The following is a 17,764-nucleotide window of genomic DNA, read 5'->3' on the forward strand; positions in this document are numbered from 1 at the left end:
AAATCACATGACCAAGAAAACTAACCTCTTCTAACCAAAATTCACATTTAGACAGTTTAGCAAATAACTTCTTTTCTCGTAGAATTCCCAAAACCACTCTCAAATGCTCAGCATGCTCTTCTTCAGATTTCGAATACACCAAAATATCGTCAATAAACACCACAACAAACTTATCTAGGTACGGATGGAAAATCCTATTCATATACTCCATAAATACTCCAGGCGCATTAGTCACACCAAAAGGCATTACAGAATACTCATAATGTCCATACCTTGTTCTGAAAGCAGTCTTCTGAATATCCTCAGTTTTCACACGTATCTGATGATACCCAGATCTCAAATCTATCTTGCTGAACACACTCGCACCAACCAATTGATCCATCAAATCATCAATCCTCGGCAAAGGATACCGATTCTTGATCGTCACTTTGTTCAGTTGCCTGTAGTCCACACACAACCTCATAGTACCTTCTTTCTTCTTAACCAACAACACTGGTGCACCCCACGGTGACACACTCGGACGAATAAATTTCTTATCCAACAGATCTTCCAGCTGACTCTTCAATTCAGCTAACTCAACAGCAGACATACGGTACGGAGCCATCGATATCGGTCTAGTACCAGGTACCAAATCAATCGAGAACTCAACTTCACGCTCTGGCGGTAATTCATTTACTTCTTCAGGAAACACATCAGGAAAATCACACACCACGGCTAGATCACAAATTTCTAGTTTATCTTTAGCCTCTAAAGTCGCTAACAGCATAAACAACTCTGCCCCATCCGCTACTTCCTCATTCACCTGCCTCGCTGATAGAACCACACTCTCTCCTGCCTCAACCTCAGGAAATATTACAGTCTTATCAAAACAGTTGATATAAACTCGGTTACACACCAACCAGTTCATACCCAGAATAACATCAATCTGTACTAGTGGAAGACACACAAGGTCTATCCCAAAGTCTCTACCAAAAATACTCAAAGGACAACTCAAGCAAACTGAAGTAGTAGTCACTGAACCCTTTGCAGGAGTATCAATCACCATACTACCATACATCTCAGATATCTCTAACTTAAGTTTCACAGCACAATCCAAAGATATAAAGGAATGAGTAGCACCTGTGTCAATAATAGCTACAAGAGGAAAGCCATTAATATAACACGTACCTCGGATCAAACGATCATCTGCAGAAGTCTCAGAACCCGATAAAGCAAAGACCTTGCCTCCTGACTGATTCTCTTTCTTCGGCTTAGGACACTGTGGACTGATATGACCCACTTCTCCACAGTTGAAACAAGTCATAGTCTTCAACCGACACTCTGCAGCCAAATGACCACCTTTTCCACACTTGAAACACTTCATCTCAGCACTGGTACACTCATGAACACGATGTCCAGCCCGACCACATCTGTAACACTTAACAGGAGCACTAGAGTCTCCCCCACTAGGCCTCTTCATCCCACTCTGCCGCTGGAAACCTTTGCCAGCTGCATACGGTTTTCCACGATCAATCTGATTCTTACCTTTCCTATCAACCCTTTGCTGATAGCTCTCTGCTCTAGCCTTGGAATCCTGTTCGAAAATCCTGCAACAGTCAACCAAATCAGAAAACACCCTGATCCGCTGATATCCAATCGCCTGCTTGATCTCGGGACGCAACCCGTTCTCAAACTTCACACATTTGGAAAATTCCCCAGTAGCCTCACTATAGGGAGTGTAATACTTTGACAGCTCTGTGAACTTAGCAGCATACTCAGTAACAGACCGGTTACCCTGCTTCAATTCCAAGAATTCTATTTCTTTCTTTCCTCTGACATCCTCTGGAAAGTACTTCCTCAGAAATCTCTCTCTGAACACTGCCCAAGTAATCTCAGCATTTCCAGCAGATTCCAACTCAGTGCGGGTAGCAACCCACCAATCATCAGCTTCCTCTGACAGCATATGCGTACCGAACCTGACCTTCTGGTTATCGGCACACTCAGTTACTCGGAAGATTCTCTCGATCTCCTTCAACCACTTCTGAGCGCCATCTGGATCGTATGCTCCCTTAAACATTGGAGGATTGTTCTTCTGGAACTCACTCAGTTGACGAGCAGCTCCCATTCCCACAACATTCAGATTTCCTCCAAGTACTCCAGCTAGCATACCCAGAGCCTCAGCAATCGCAGCATCATCTCTACCTCTTCCAGCCATCTCTATTCTGAAAACCCAAACAAACTAAAACAATGAGTACTGATAGGTTACACAACACCTATACCGTACAGGGGAAACAGAATAATTACGACTCGACTCGACCGACTATGCTCTGATACCACTAATGTAACACCCTTCTAAATACCCCAATATATTTAATTAAAATAATAACCTATCAATCAGAGTAATTATGCCCCGAAGGGTGTCACACAATCATTTCACAACAATTATCAAAATATCCTGTCATGCTCATTTATTAAATCAAAATAAGTCTCTTTTGCATAATTCGCAGCAGGCACAAAACATCGACATTCAAATCATGTACTACATTACATGTAAAGTTGAATCAACAACTACATTGAAACATAGTCAAACATTCCCTCCCGATGTTACATCTACCAGAGCATGACCCACTAAGGACGACACTAGACTCCATAGCACTAGCTTCTACTCAACTCACTGCTCGTTACCTGAAAAATAGATGTAAGGGTGAGTTCCTCAATCAATATAATAAGCATTATAGAACAACATGTAATGCTAAGTGAATAACACATCAATTCACCCTAATCGGACTACGCACTCAGCATACGGCAATATCCGTTCAAACATCATATTCAACAGTAATATATAGCATATGTATAATCTCAACCATACTCAACATCAACAACACAACACATAACACACATATAATACTGGAATACATCCATTCATATTATATGCCATACATTCATTATGAAATGAGACTCCACACATGCGGTACCGACTATTCTTGAACATACAGTTCAAGCTCACCGATCAAATCCAGATACGGCTACTAAGCTCACTAGTCCCACTCATTTGAGATCTAATGACTCACTCACCAATTCCTCACCATGGGAATTAGCTACAGCCCCGAAGGCTAGACTATGCACACTAATCATCTAGCATGCAAACATCAACAACAAACCCACCATGGTTCACTCACTAATTCCTCACCATGGGAATTAGCTACAGCCCCAAAGGCTAGAATAAACATGCTAATCACCTAGCAATGCAACAACAACAGCAACAATTCAAGAATAGACATAAGCTCACATTCTAAGCCATAAAACAGTCCATTCACAAATGCATACATAACTGATACATTCACAGCATCATGCTTATCATCACACATCATTAATACATTTTATCACAAAAGCAGATCACATCATGCCACCTAATCAAATACAGTATTAGCACATTCTACTAATACCTGTACTACTCAAAACAACGGGAATTTACCCCTGCTACATCATACATCAGCTAAGTACATCACTCAGCCTAAACAACCAAAAACTGCACAACAACAGCACAGAAAATCACAATTCTGCCCATACGCGTATTGCCTATGCCCATACGCGTATTGCCCACACCTGACCAAATCCATACGCGTAATGCCCATTCTCATACGCGTATTGCGCATTTCCTCGCCCAACCCATACGCGTATCACCTGTCTCATACGCGTATGCTACGCGTACCACATTCCCATACGCGTACCAACAGAGACCAAAACACGTTCAAAACATCATCTTCCTCATCCATACGCGTATTGCCTAGTGCCATACGCGTACCAGCCATCTCATACGCGTATTGCCTAGTGCCATACGCGTATGACCAGAAACCAGAACTCTCAGATCTGCAATGGCTTCCTCTGCTACGAGATCTACCCAATCCAACCTTCCACAGTCCAATTTCTACACAGAAATCGTTCATATTTTCAACACAATTCATATCTTATTCGATTACACAAAATCTGACACTTTTACATCTAATTCCTACGAATCCTTTCTCAATTATACCCCAATTTCGTTTATCCAAAAAGTTCACAAATTCATCATGCATCAATCTAATCAGAGGTAAAACAATGGTTATCACTACCCAGTACATATTATCACATAATGCCCTTTAACCGATGATAAACCCCCCTTACCTGAGTTAATCCGGCACTTCCGTTAGCTTCAAGCTTTTCCTCTTCTTTTGCTCTGCCTCTTTGCCTTTTTCCACTTTCAGCCGTTTCTCTGTTCCTTTTCACGTGAAAACCCTTTTTACCACAAATGAGACTTTTTATTATTCCAACTTATTTTATTCCAATAATTATTATTCCAAAAATAATAATAATAATAATCCAATTATCTAATTAAATTAATAAAAATATTATTAACTTAATTTAAATAATTATTATATTATTATCGGGGTGTTACACCTTCTTGGCCTGTCTTGTTTGGGCTGGAAGTTTTGAGATGGTGGTGCTGCAATCGTAACTGCTCCAATGTCGTGGTCACGGTTTTTCTTGTTACGACCCTTTTGACCGTACACAACATTTGATTCGTTCCTCCCCTGATAGGACCTTTTGGTGCTTGCAGAGGTAGCCGCCTGTATCTTTCCACTTCGGATGCCGCTTTCAACACGTTCACCTGTTAATATAAGTTCAGTGAAACCTGATGAAGAACTTCTCAGTAGATGGCTGTAGAATGGGCCGGTCAGTGTGCCCATGAACATGTCCACCAATTCTCTGTCAGTCATAGGGGGTTTGACTCTGCCAGCCAAATCTCTCCACTTTTGAGCATATTCTTTAAAGCTTTCTTTAGATCCCATAGTCATATTCTGCAACTGTAGCCGGGTAGGTGCTAGTTCAGAGTTATACTAGTACTGTTTATAGAAAGTTGTTGCTAAATCAGTCCAGGTGCGGATGTCAGAGCTCTCGAGCTGATAATACCATTCCAACTGTGTGCCAGACAGGCTCTCTTGGAAGAAATGGATCCATAGCTTCCTGTCAGTGGTATGCGGCTGAATCTTTCTCACATAAGCTCTCAGATGCATCTGAGGACAAGATGCACCATCGTACTTAGTGAAAGTGGGGATTTTGAATTTGCGAGGAATGGTCACATCGGAGACCAGACCCAAACTTTCGAAATCCAGACCGGGCGCCTTCTGACCCTCCATAGCTAGCATACGTTCTTCAAGCAACTTGTACTTATCATCTCTTGGAGAGTACTGTTCATTTTCATAATCTTCATTGTCATCCTCAGGGTTGGAGAAATCAACATTCTCTTCCCCTGAATCATTCTCCGCCCCCTCTTCTGGACCATTCGGGATTCCAAACTTGACTCCTGCGGCCTATCCTTTACGCCTTCTTCCCGGGTTAATGAAACTCACATCTTTCTTGTCTTTCTTCTTTTCGAGCAAAAGAGCCTTCAGTTCCTCCTGCCCCTTGGATAAGCTTAGCATCATCTCCTTGAATTGAGCATTCTGAGTCTGGAGATCTTTGACAGTTTGTTCGAGATCCATTTTTCTGTTTGCAATGAAGACCGTGAGAACATTGAACTTGTAGAATACCTGTTATGCAGTGTTATGTTATGTTATGCAATGCATGAAATGTTTTCAAGGACTTTTGGAATTTAACTTTGCGTAAATCACCAACAAGAGAGAAATGTTTATTGCTAATTTCTTTGATCAATGTTCATTACAAAAGGAATAATAATAAAAATACAATGAAAGCTCAAGTCTCCCAGGGGCGACTTCTTTTTGGGCGAAGATACGCATTGAGTCTTCGTTCCTCATTAAGCTGACTGGTAAATTCTAACACTTTCTTCCTTTCTGCGACGAACTGAGTCTCGAAAGTATCCCTTTCTTCTCTCAACTGGATCCAGGATCTCTTTAGTTCCTCAACATTGGTAGGCATATCTGGATAAGGAATGATCTGAGGAGCACCTCCTTCAGCTTCAGGTTCGACAATCTGAGGCCCGATTGCAAGATATGGCATGACAAGTTCACGAGCTCTGGCGCGTACCCATCTGAGATAAGGTTCCATAGGAATAGAATTTTTTTGTCCTAACGTACCTCTCTTCACCATGCCCCAAGCTCGTACAAATCTTTGACGAAGGCCTTGGGAATCGTTGTCATAGTCGAACATGATGCCTTCGATGATCATTTCATGTGGACCATCTCTTCGAGCACAACCAAACTGTCGCAGAGCTAAAGCAGGATTATAAGTAATACCTCCTCTTATTCCTAGGAGTGGTACATTAGGGAACTCGCCACAACGGTCAATGATGGTAACATTTTCCTTGAACTGAGGACACCAACAGATGTCTGGGTGGGAGAGCGACATTATCCTTTGAGACCATTTCAAATTCTGCTCGTTCTTCAAGACTGATTGAGGAAGGTGCGAAATAAACCACCTAGACAACAAAGGTATGCAGCACATGAGAGTCCCTTGCTTCTTCATGGTACGAGTGTGGAGGGAATGCAAAATGTCTCCCAGCAAGGTAGGTACAGGGTTATGAGTGAGAAATATCTTAATAGCATTCATGTCTATGAATTGGTCTGGATTAGGGAATAACACCAAGCCATAGATTAGCAATGCCAGGATGTCTTCGAAAGCACGGACATTCATAACTTTTAAGAATTCTCGGGCCTTATTTGTCAGGAATTTGGCAAGTAAACCCTTAACTCCACTCCTTGTTACCCAATTAGCTTCAATGTCGGACTTCGTCATGTGTAAAGCTGCGGCAACTTCTTCAGACTTCGGAACCTTTTCTAAACCACTGAACGGTAGTTGATCAAGGATAGGCATCCCAAGCAGTCTGGAGAATTCTTCCAAGGTGGGTACCAACTGATAATCTGGGAATGTGAAGCAATGATGTTTAGGGTCGAAGAACTGGAATAAAACTCTCATCATATCTTCTTTGAACCCATTGGTAACTAAATTGAGAAGAGAACCATGTCTCTTGATGAACTGCGCATGATCGGAAAGTTCTGACACTAAGTTCTTGAGTTGAGGAGAGATTGCTACAAGATTAATCCGGATGGTCTTCCTGGGAGCCATAGCTTTACAAAACAGAGCAAAGTTAAATCCCTAAGTCCTTGAAATGGTTATAATGTCATGATATTATGATGTTATGATGTTATGATGTTATGATGTTATGATGTTATGAGGTTAAATAAATAACAAGCACAAGCAAGTCACACAACCATCATTCCTAGGTTTTAAGGCTCGCATGAGTTCCGTAGGTAAGTACCCTCCCCACTGAAGTTTAGTTGGTTCAACCTGTCCTAGAATGGTAACCGGGTTCTAAAAGGATCTCCAATCATTGACCTTCCTTCAAGTCCACTTCAGTGCAACACCAAGTGGTTGACCGAAGCTTCCCTAAAGTCCAATCTCAAAGAGTGTAGTATCGAGTCTCAACCAACCCCAGTCGGAACCGAAGTCAGTTATCTCACTACTTTCTAATGGCCAGGATGAGTCAATTAGGGTTCTAAAGGTCTGGTTAATGCTTTAATGACACCATGCGGAAGCTAATTTTTTCCTCAAGTGAACATGAGGAACATCAGGACATCCAAAGTGTCACATTAACCGTAGCCATCATTTTAACCATTCCAGTATACGCCGGATAGTCACGATGATCTATTGCTACTTACCTAAGGTACACTAGATCCGGGTGTAGGATCTTTCACTCAAAAGTACCCAAGCAATCCCTTAAAAGTAAATCAGACAATTTGGAATAAGTGATCTTGTTTTTAAGGTAACCTCTCTTTTTAAAGTGATCCCCAGCAGAGTCGCCAGTTCTGTCATACGGTGAACTGACTTGGGGTATTTTGCTTTTTATCGCAATGTCGCGGATAGCAAGAGTCGCCACCGACTTTTCTTTTATCCAATAAGGAAAGGTGGAAAAGAACAGGAAAGACCTCAATAGATTTTGGGTTCGGGAGGTACATTATACAAAGGGAAGGTATTAGCACCCTTTGTATCCATGGTTATCCATGGGCTCTTAATTGCTGGATCACTTATATTTTTGTCTGAAAAGTGTTGGTGAATTGTTTTAAAATGTTTCGAAAAGAGAGTTTAACTTTGTAATGATTCTCGTATGAATGTATACAAAGTATTTATCTCGTTTGATTTTGAAAAACAGTTTAGAAAAATATAACTTGGTAATGATTCTAGTATGAATGTATACCAAGTGGTGATTTTCTAGGACTTGCAAAGTGTGAGGGGTGGAAAATGTTTTAGGTTATGATCCAGCAATTGAGAGTTATACCTTCCTAAGGTCGTTATGAATGTTTCCTATCCTTATGGGGGTAAAACTGTCCTTACTATTGAGAAGTAAGTAATTTTACCCTTTGGATGTTTAAGGGTCATCGTAGGGTCATCGATAGGTCATTGAAGGCAACAGTTGTAAGGATACCTTAGCATTCGAAGGGACGATCATCATTTAACCGTAGGCTACACCGAAGGGTCATCGAGGGACGAAATCATATATTCGAAGGCAACATCCGAGGGACTATGATTTATTTTATGATGATTTAATCGAAGGGCCATTGCTAAGTGTATCCCCACATTCGCGGGACATGACCGTGGTACCGTAATATCGTAAGGCAAAAGAGAGGTCCAAGATCACATATTTAGAGGCCGTATTTTACAATCGATTAGGTAATTAGGATGAATCTCCACATTAAAATCAATACATTAAAATTAATACATTAAAATTAATACATTAAAATTAATTAAGCAATTTAGGGTGGATCTTCATAAGGGTATCCCACAAATAAAGTGGAAGGCCTAAACAACACTCTTTTCCTGGGATATGTGAACCTTTACAAAATTCAGCAAACGGGTTAGAATACCAATCAGGGTGCAATCGAGGATTACACCGCAAAAGAAAACACAGCAGCATGAATGTCAGGCAAAACAGTGCATAATTAACATAGAATAGATCAGGTTACGCATAGGACATAACAAATATCAGCGGCTGTCCCGTTCGCCTCTGCCTCGCCTAGCGAGGGCCTAGCAAATGCTCGCTACATGCTCGCTTAGCGATGTGCTAGCGAGCGGCTGCGGGTTTTGAGTTTCAGAACAGTATGATCTCAGCATGCTGCATGCCTTATTGCATTCAATTACAGAAAAAATATGGTCAAACACTCAGGATATCCAGGCGTACTGGAATTCACATGCAAAGTCTAATTACATATCCAAAAATTCAATCATGATGCATTATGTATTTAGAGATTTACAAATTGGAAGCATAAAACAATAATGATACACAAACCTGTTTGCAATGGGGTGGTAATGCTGAATTGGCAAGTCACTTTTGGTATCGGGTTGAGTTGGGCGGCGGTAACTTCGGTGCGGATGAGCGGCCGTCAGGGTTTCTTCACTCCGACTTCTCTGGGCTACTCTCCAGGGTTTCTATGCTAGGGTTTCCGTCCGTCTTCTTCTGTTTTCGTCCTCCTTTCCATTACTGAAGTGCTGGTATTTATAATGCTCTTTTTTTGTGACCTAATGGGCTCAGAATGAAGCCCGAAATTTTCCGTTGTCTGTCAGCTTCGCTAGGTGAGCGTGTAGCGAACGTTCGCTAGGCGAGCGTGTAGAGAACGTGTAGCGAACGTTCGCTAGGCGAGCGTGTGGCGAACAGGCCAGTTTGGGCCATTTTCTGGATTGGGCCATTCGTGAGCTGGGCCTTTGTTCCTTTAAGATCAGTGTCATAAAAATGAGTCGGAATGCCCTGAAAAATGTCTTAAAATATTAATGGGCAAATTTTGGGGTATGACAGCGACAAACTGGTCGTAGGCAACGGGACCTCTTGACCTTTCTCTATCATCATAGCATTGTATTGATACGGTACAACCTTATCAGATGCATACGGGACTGAGCTCGCCAACCGTATTACTAACGCCAAAACTAATTTATTGCTGACATTCTGGTAATTGCTGGTATCATACTGAATCACCAACTGCTCTGGTTGCTTGAAAACGAGAACAATGACATTAACATCGTCATCTTCATGACGAGATTGACAAATCTGGATCATGCCTTCATCCATCAAGCGCTGGATGTCCCTTTTCACAATAATGCACCCCCTTGGGTTCACACTACAAACATCACAACCTTCGTGATCATGTTCACAGTCACTCACCATACATATGTCCTTGTGTATTTGCACCAAGGATCCACGGATAAAACGCACATCAAAAACATTGTACTCACTAGGACAGTCGTCCACCATGTTCACTGAGGTATTCCCATGAGCGGGCAAAGGATTAGCTTTCACATTTGGCGTGCAGTCTTCAAAAGACACCATGTCACTCTTCATAAGCTTTTGCACCTCATACTTCAGCAGATAATAATTCTCAATATCGTGCCCAGGTGCACCCTGGTGAAAAGCACAACGAAGTTCGAGTTTATACCACCAAGGAAGTGGTTCTGGGATCTGCGGTGGATTCCTCGGTTGAATCAAGTTTTTGAGGACTAAGGATGGGTACAGTTCTTCGTATGACATAGGAATTGGGTCAAAAGATACCTTCTTCCTCTTGAAATTTTGTTGCTGGTGATGATTGTTGTTGGAATTGTTGTTGTTGTAGGTGTTTGTTCTTTGTTGCGGTTGTTGTTGATGTTGATTTTGATACTGATGTTGTTGTTGTTGAATTGGTGTTGTTTGCTGATTGGAGAATACTGGAATGACGGATGACACTTGGTGATGATGATGTTGACGGGGTGGTGGATTTCTTCTGATTTAAAGCCTCATCTGCCTCCCACTTGAAATTGCATTGGTCTCATCATCCTTCCTCTTGCTGAAACTACTCCCATATTTCTTGCTAGTTGACGCCTCCTCTTTCGAAAGTTGTCCTTCACGGACCCCCTCTTCAAGTCTCATCCCCATGTTTACCATTTCGGTAAAATCATTGGGGGCACTGGCAATCATGCGTTCATAGTAAAATGAACTCAGGGTTTTGAGAAAGATTTTTGTCATCTCCTTCTCCTCCAAAGGAGGAGTGATCTGGGCATCCAACTCTCTCCAATGATGGGCGTACTCCTTGAACGTTTCCTTATCTTTCTGAGACATGGACCTCAGTTGGTCCCTATCTGGCGCCATATCCACATTGTATTTGTATTGCTTCATAAAAGTCTCACCTAGATCATTAAAAGTGTGGATGCTTGCACTATCTTGCGAGCATACATCACAAGATGATTGAGTGGACACGAATTTCCCTTATATTTCTCAAAGTCAGACACTTTGAATTTCACAGGGATTTTCACATTGGGCACTAAGCACAGTTCAACAACACTCTTCCCAAACAAATATTTGCCTCTCAGCGTTTTCAATTCTTTGCGTAACTCAAGAAATTGGTCCTTCATTTCATCCATCTTCTCATAGACATCTGGGCCCTCAGATGGCTCGGAGTGATAAGTGGTATCTTCTACACGCGGCAAAGTATGCACAACGGGAGGTGGCACAGACATGACCAGGCTAGATGCCAGCATGGAAGCAAAGGTAGGTGCAAAGCTCTCTGGCACAAAGTTGGGCGGCATAACCCACAGGAATTCGGCAGGCAGGTTTGGCGCGAAGTGGGCGGCGACAGCAGGCACAGTAGAGGTAACCACTTCAGAGATGACAGTCCTCACGGGAGGAGTTGCAGGAGTTGGAGAAGCCTGACTCTAGGCAGCAAGAACTGACTCCATCATGGCAGTCAGCCTGGCAATCTCCTCTTTTAAGTCTCGGTTCTCTTGCTCAAGGTGTTCCATGATCTTTGAATGATTGACTCGAGTGTTGTACCGGTGAGTCAGCTTGGCTAAAGCACAGAAGAACACCAATCAGACACCTGGAAAAAACATGCTTATGCAAATGATGCATGAAATGCAATGCTTGATTATTTTTATTTTCCAAGGAACTTACTATATCATTTGCAAATATATAAAAATTGAAATGACAATTGCAATAATTCGATATGACCAAAAATCTCTTTTCATTTATACAAATTGGAAGGATTACACTGAGTACAATTTCAAAAACCAAAATAAAAGATATAAGAGAAAAGGAGACTAGTCATCCTAAGGATCCCTAACAATAGTGTCAGAAGATCTGGCTGAAGGTGCGTACTTCCTTCGAATGCGACGAATCTCGGTCTCAAAAGAAGCCTTCATCTGAGTCTTTCTCGAGGACAAACTGGTCAATAATCTTCTTCCAAGCAACGGAAGGCTGAAGCGTGCTAGAAGATGAAACCTCTGGCTCTCTCTGTCTCTTCGTCACTCGGTCTTCAAGTAGCTCGATCAATGCATCTTTGTCCTTAGATTCCAACAACAACTCCTCATGCTTTTTGCTCAAAGCATGGAAACGCTCTTCCCACATATCTTTCTCTTGCTTAATCTTGATGAGCGCGTCTTCCAATTCCTCTACATCCTGGTTAGGGAGAGTTAATGACTCAACCATAACCATAGACATAGGTCTCTCACAAGTGTAAGGCATCTTCAACTCCATAGCTCTCTTCTTCACCCAAAGAGTGTAAGCTTCCAAAGCTACACAATTACGCGGACCAAGCTCGGATCTTCCTTTCCTATGCACATTATGCCAAGCATGCACAATCTTCTGCTTCAAATGTTGGGGATCTTTACCCTCTTGATAGAAAAGACCTTCTAACAAAGTGTTATTAGGCTTATCTCTCAAGGGGAACCCAAGTTGACGACGAGCCAAATCAGGGTTGTAGCTAATTCCTTCTTGTGTACCAATGAGAGGCACATTAGACAATTCACCACAACTATCAATAATCTCCACATTTCTTAAGGACGAATCATACCAAACTATATCATCATTAGTGAGAGACATAAGTCTCTGAGACCACCTTAGACATTGTTTGTTCTCCACAAAAGCAGGCGTATGAGGCAAGTGCAAAATAAAACACTTGTATAGAAGAGGAATGCAACAGACAATCGTTCCACCACTTTTAGAATTCCTGAGATGCAAAGAGAAATACATATCACCCAACAAAGTAGGCATAGGATTCCCAATCAAGAAAAGCCTAATGGCGTTAACATCAACAAAATCGTCAATGTTAGGGAACAAAGTTAATCCATAGATGAGAAACATAAAGATAACTTCAAAAGCATCCATACTACCAGCTTGAGCAAAAGTGGTAGCTTCCTTGATGAGGAAAACAGATGGCAACCAAAATAACCCTCCTTTCTTCACCCAATGAGCCTCTATCTCAGACTTCTTCAAGTGAAGAGCTTCAGCAATAATACTAGACCGGGGAATCTCCTCCAATTCACTAAAAGGCACTCTACTAGAAATAGGTATCCCCAAAAGATGAGGATACTCCTCCAAGGTAGGCACAAGATGAAAATCCGGGAAAGTGAAACAATGGTAGAGAGGATCATAGAACTGCACCAATACACTCAAGAGTCCTTCAACTACATTTGGACAGAAGCTTCCCATGACGTTGTTTGAAGTCCAAGGGATCTAATACAAAAGATTCTAGCTTCCTTAACTCTTTCAAGTCGGGACATCTGAAACTGTACTTCTTAGTGTGCCTTCGTCCAGAATCCAGGGTCTAAAAATATTTGCAAATGATACCTTAGTTCCTTGAAATTTTGTGTGATGAATGTTATGATGCGCATGAAATACATGAATGCAACAATCACAAGAAAGGGATCACACACAAGGCAAACAAAGGTCTAGGGATGAATCAAGTCATTGTCAAGATCAATCATCCATTTTGGTGGATTATGGTTTACACCTTATCAACACCCAAGTTCCATTGATATTTACAAGACTTGATTGGATCAACCAAGAATCAAGGGTTTGTTGTAAGTCACGAGCATGGAGTCTGGGTAAGAACCATCCTAAAGGAGTGAACTAAGGATAAAAACCTGTAGATCAAGTTTTAAAAAGTTCCCAGAGTCTTAATTCCATCTATTGGATATCACATGTTAAGATGACTGACTCATCGACCCATAATATTCTCAAGAGAAACTCGTCTGAGTGTAGTATCGCATAACAACTGTTATCAAGTCTACACCTGAGCAGTTTTCGCACTATGTCCTAAATAGGCCAAGATGGGTTAGGTGTTCTAAGGTCCTCAACTTCTCAGATCCAATTAGAAATAGCAATGCCTAACCACAAATACTTGTGTGACATTTCCAAATCCAAAGGAGTCTCCACTGAGCAGATGGATCTCAAGCCAACTTGTTAAGGACTACTCCACACAAGTCGAAAATGACTATACCATCCTCCTATCTTAATTGCACTCAAATTCGGGTTAGAACTTATCTCACCACTCAGAGATCACCAAGCACAACAAGCAGATTATACCACACATACATATATACAAATATATATTCACACAAAAAGTAGGCTAAACCCGCTGGAGACTACTCCCCAACAGAGTCGCCACTTAATTTCTGTAGCGGGAAATTCATGATCATCAAGCTATTGATAAGCTAGAGATCAATTAACAAGAGTCGTCACCGTGCTTTTATTGTTTCCAAGGGAAAAGGGAAAAAAGTATGAACAAAACCCAATTAGTAAGAAGTTTTCAAATAAAAACTAATAAAAGTCAGAGATCACAAGTAAGGGGATTGGTTACACAGAGGGAAGGTGTTAGCATTCAAAGTGTCCTAGGTACTCCTAAGGAGCCCTTTTTGTGTGCATATGTATTTTGTACAAAGTGATGTTTACAAACAAATAGAATGAGGGGATGAGAAAAGAATTGATTAATTATATTTTTATGTTTGACAAGACCTTCGGTCTTGTGCCTACGTACCAACATAAAAATGAGGGATCAAAACCCCGTAGTTCGTGCTAGAAATTTCAAATGAGTGTGTTGGTTTTAATAAAATTTAAGTTCGAAAGGCACAAAGGCCTAAAATGGTTTGAATGAGTTATTTATTTTTGGCTTTTTGAAAGTTTAAGTCAAGTATAGTTAAGTTCATTTACAAGTTTGATTTAAGAAAAGAAGTTAGAAAATGCAATGGCATAAGGCCAAAGTTTCTACCTTTTGTAAAAAAATGTCTAAGTTTAGAACAAAAGTAGTTCACACAAAGAAGGTTTTGAAAATGGAGGGAGAGATTTTGAAATTAAAGAAATTGAGAGAATATGAAGAGACTACCTTATATACAGGAATTTAAAAGTTTTAAGTGGAAAAGATCTAACCAAATGGGAGCAATCCAATAGACAAGTATGTCAAAAGAAACCCAGAATTCCCTTGGACTTTTTAGGATCAAGCAACACACAAATGCACAATTTATCAATCTTGTAGAGCAAAGGCATCAAATAAAGATTCCTCATCCAAGCTTATCCAGTTCAAAGATCTTCTTCAAGATAGCCCATGCAACAGATGAGTTCCACAAGTTACAGGTTCAACACAACAGCTTATCAGTAATCAATGTTGCAGATGAATCTGGAGAGGTCTAGAATGATGTATCATATGAATTCAAACTTGCAAGTTCTTGGTTCTTCATCAAATTGGAATTGGCCAAGTCCATTAGCAAAGGAATGTTGCCTAAGTTCTAAGTCCAATCGGGCAAGATCAAACCAATAGTCCACTCAAATGTTTTTTAGGGTTTTTGTTATTATTATGTACATTAATGGTCAAAGACCATACAAACAAGCAAAGGATACACAATCAAAATATATCATACAATACGGCCCAAGTGGGCAAAGTGAAGATTGCATAAACATAAATAATTAGAATGATATGTACAATGACAAATGATAATAGAACAATAAAAGTAAGTTGCATTAAAAGTAAAAGCTTGAAAGTAAAGGTTAATGGTTAGTAAGTCAATAGTTAGTTTTGTTGGTTTTTTTTATTTCAAGATATTCTTTGGAGAACACTCAACCCACTTGCCACAAGCATGGATCCTCGAACCAAAACATCTTCCAAAGGAAGGAAAGAAGGCCAAGTTTCCACACAATACCATGGATGAGGGGAGACTTACAATCTCACTAACTAGAATGCTTATGCCTTTTGTGTCACAAATTTAGCGCTATGTTAAGCAATCGTAATTGGACTTATGTAGAAGTCACAACTATTTGAGGTCGGGCAATAAACTTTTGGGGTTAATGCATGTTAGAGACATAGTATTAAGAACTATGCTCATTAAACATACCACCCACAAAAAGATGCAAAGGGAGTGGCCTAATCTCATTCATACTCATGTTAATCTTTCAATCAACTAACATTAGGATTTTGATATGTCATTGGCCAATTGAAATGAATGGATGAAGAATGGGAATTAGATGAAGAGGGAAAGGGATGAATGAGATCACAAATTGGTCAAAGGAGGTCTTTTACCAAATTAATATTATTCATTCATTTTGGGAGATGGAATGTACATTCCATCAATCCCCTAAATCCAATAATATTAACTTGACAAAGTCAAATCAACCTTGACCAAGGCCCAACAACAAATGAGAAACTCCAACAAGTCAATCCCAATGGTCAACATAATTAAAATGGCATTTATTCAATTAAAAATATTAAAATAATGCATTAAATTCAAATATGTTATGTCCAAATTCTAAAATCACATAAAAACACCAAATAAATGGTCATGTGATTTATCATAGGTCAAACAAGGTCAAAGGACCTTGGATAAAAAAATTCATAATTTTTGGACACTTAAAAATATTTTTAAATAATTAAAAACAAATGAAAAATCAATTAATTCATGAAAAATATTAATAATGATCCAAAAAATAATTTTAATTCAGAATATGAAAGAGAAAAATATTTGAAAATTTTCAGTGACAGTCCCATATTTTTTGGATCAATATTAAATTTATTATGAATTATTAAAGAAAATGAAATTAAAATGAAAATCAAAAAAATCAAAAATACGTGGACCATCAGATCTCCCTCATTAATTGAGGTGGCAGATCTGATGATCCACAACGCGCGTTCCACCAATGCATTAGTCAAGTGCGCTGCAAACATGGTAATCAAAAGGAACGGCTGAAATTATAACGTAGAGGTTGGATCCCATGGCTCAGACCTAAGACACCTCATCACCGGAGCCAGAGCTCCGGTTGTCTTCTCCGGCGAGCTTCGTGGGACTGGTAAACATGAACCATCACCAAAATTTCAAACAGGGACATGTTTTTAAAGAGAAAATACCACTGAGCACAAATATCACCTCCATTTCTTCCAATTCCAACTATATTGAGAGATATGTGGAATTGAAAAATGAGGTTCGTGATCTGAGTTGCTTCGATTTGACCTCAAAGCAACTCAAACACCTTGCCTACATTGGTAGGACTTCATCCAACACAATAATCAAGAGAATTGAGTAAGAAACAAGGAGAATCGAAGAGATCAAATTTTCTGCGAATTACCTTCAATGGAGGTCTGAGCTTGCTAGATCTTGATCTGAATCGTGCTTTGCTTCACTTCAATTGCTTGTAGAAGAGGAAAGGAAAGGCTTAGAATCAATGGACTCCTGGAGAATTGAATTCCAAAACAATGGAGATTCAAGCTCAAATTCAACTGAATTTTTCAGGTTTATCCTCTTAATGTGAAGGGTTTTCTATGGGGATTCAAAGCGGCACAAGGTGTGTCTGATTTCTAAGCATGAGGGCTTCAATTTATAGAGAATTCAAATGATATTTGCACACTCACTAAACTTTCCAATTTTGGCAAAATGATGCAAGCATGGCTACATGGGCGCGCATAGGCCCATGAAATGATTGTTTAAAAGTCCAAAATGAAGTTCAGATGCATTGGAGATGGATTGGTTTGCAAGGGAATTGTGCATTGTTGTTTGGAGTTTGATCCATGCC

Source organism: Lathyrus oleraceus, chromosome 7, assembly GCF_024323335.1.
Source record: "Lathyrus oleraceus cultivar Zhongwan6 chromosome 7, CAAS_Psat_ZW6_1.0, whole genome shotgun sequence".
Lineage (NCBI taxonomy): Eukaryota > Viridiplantae > Streptophyta > Magnoliopsida > Fabales > Fabaceae > Lathyrus > Lathyrus oleraceus.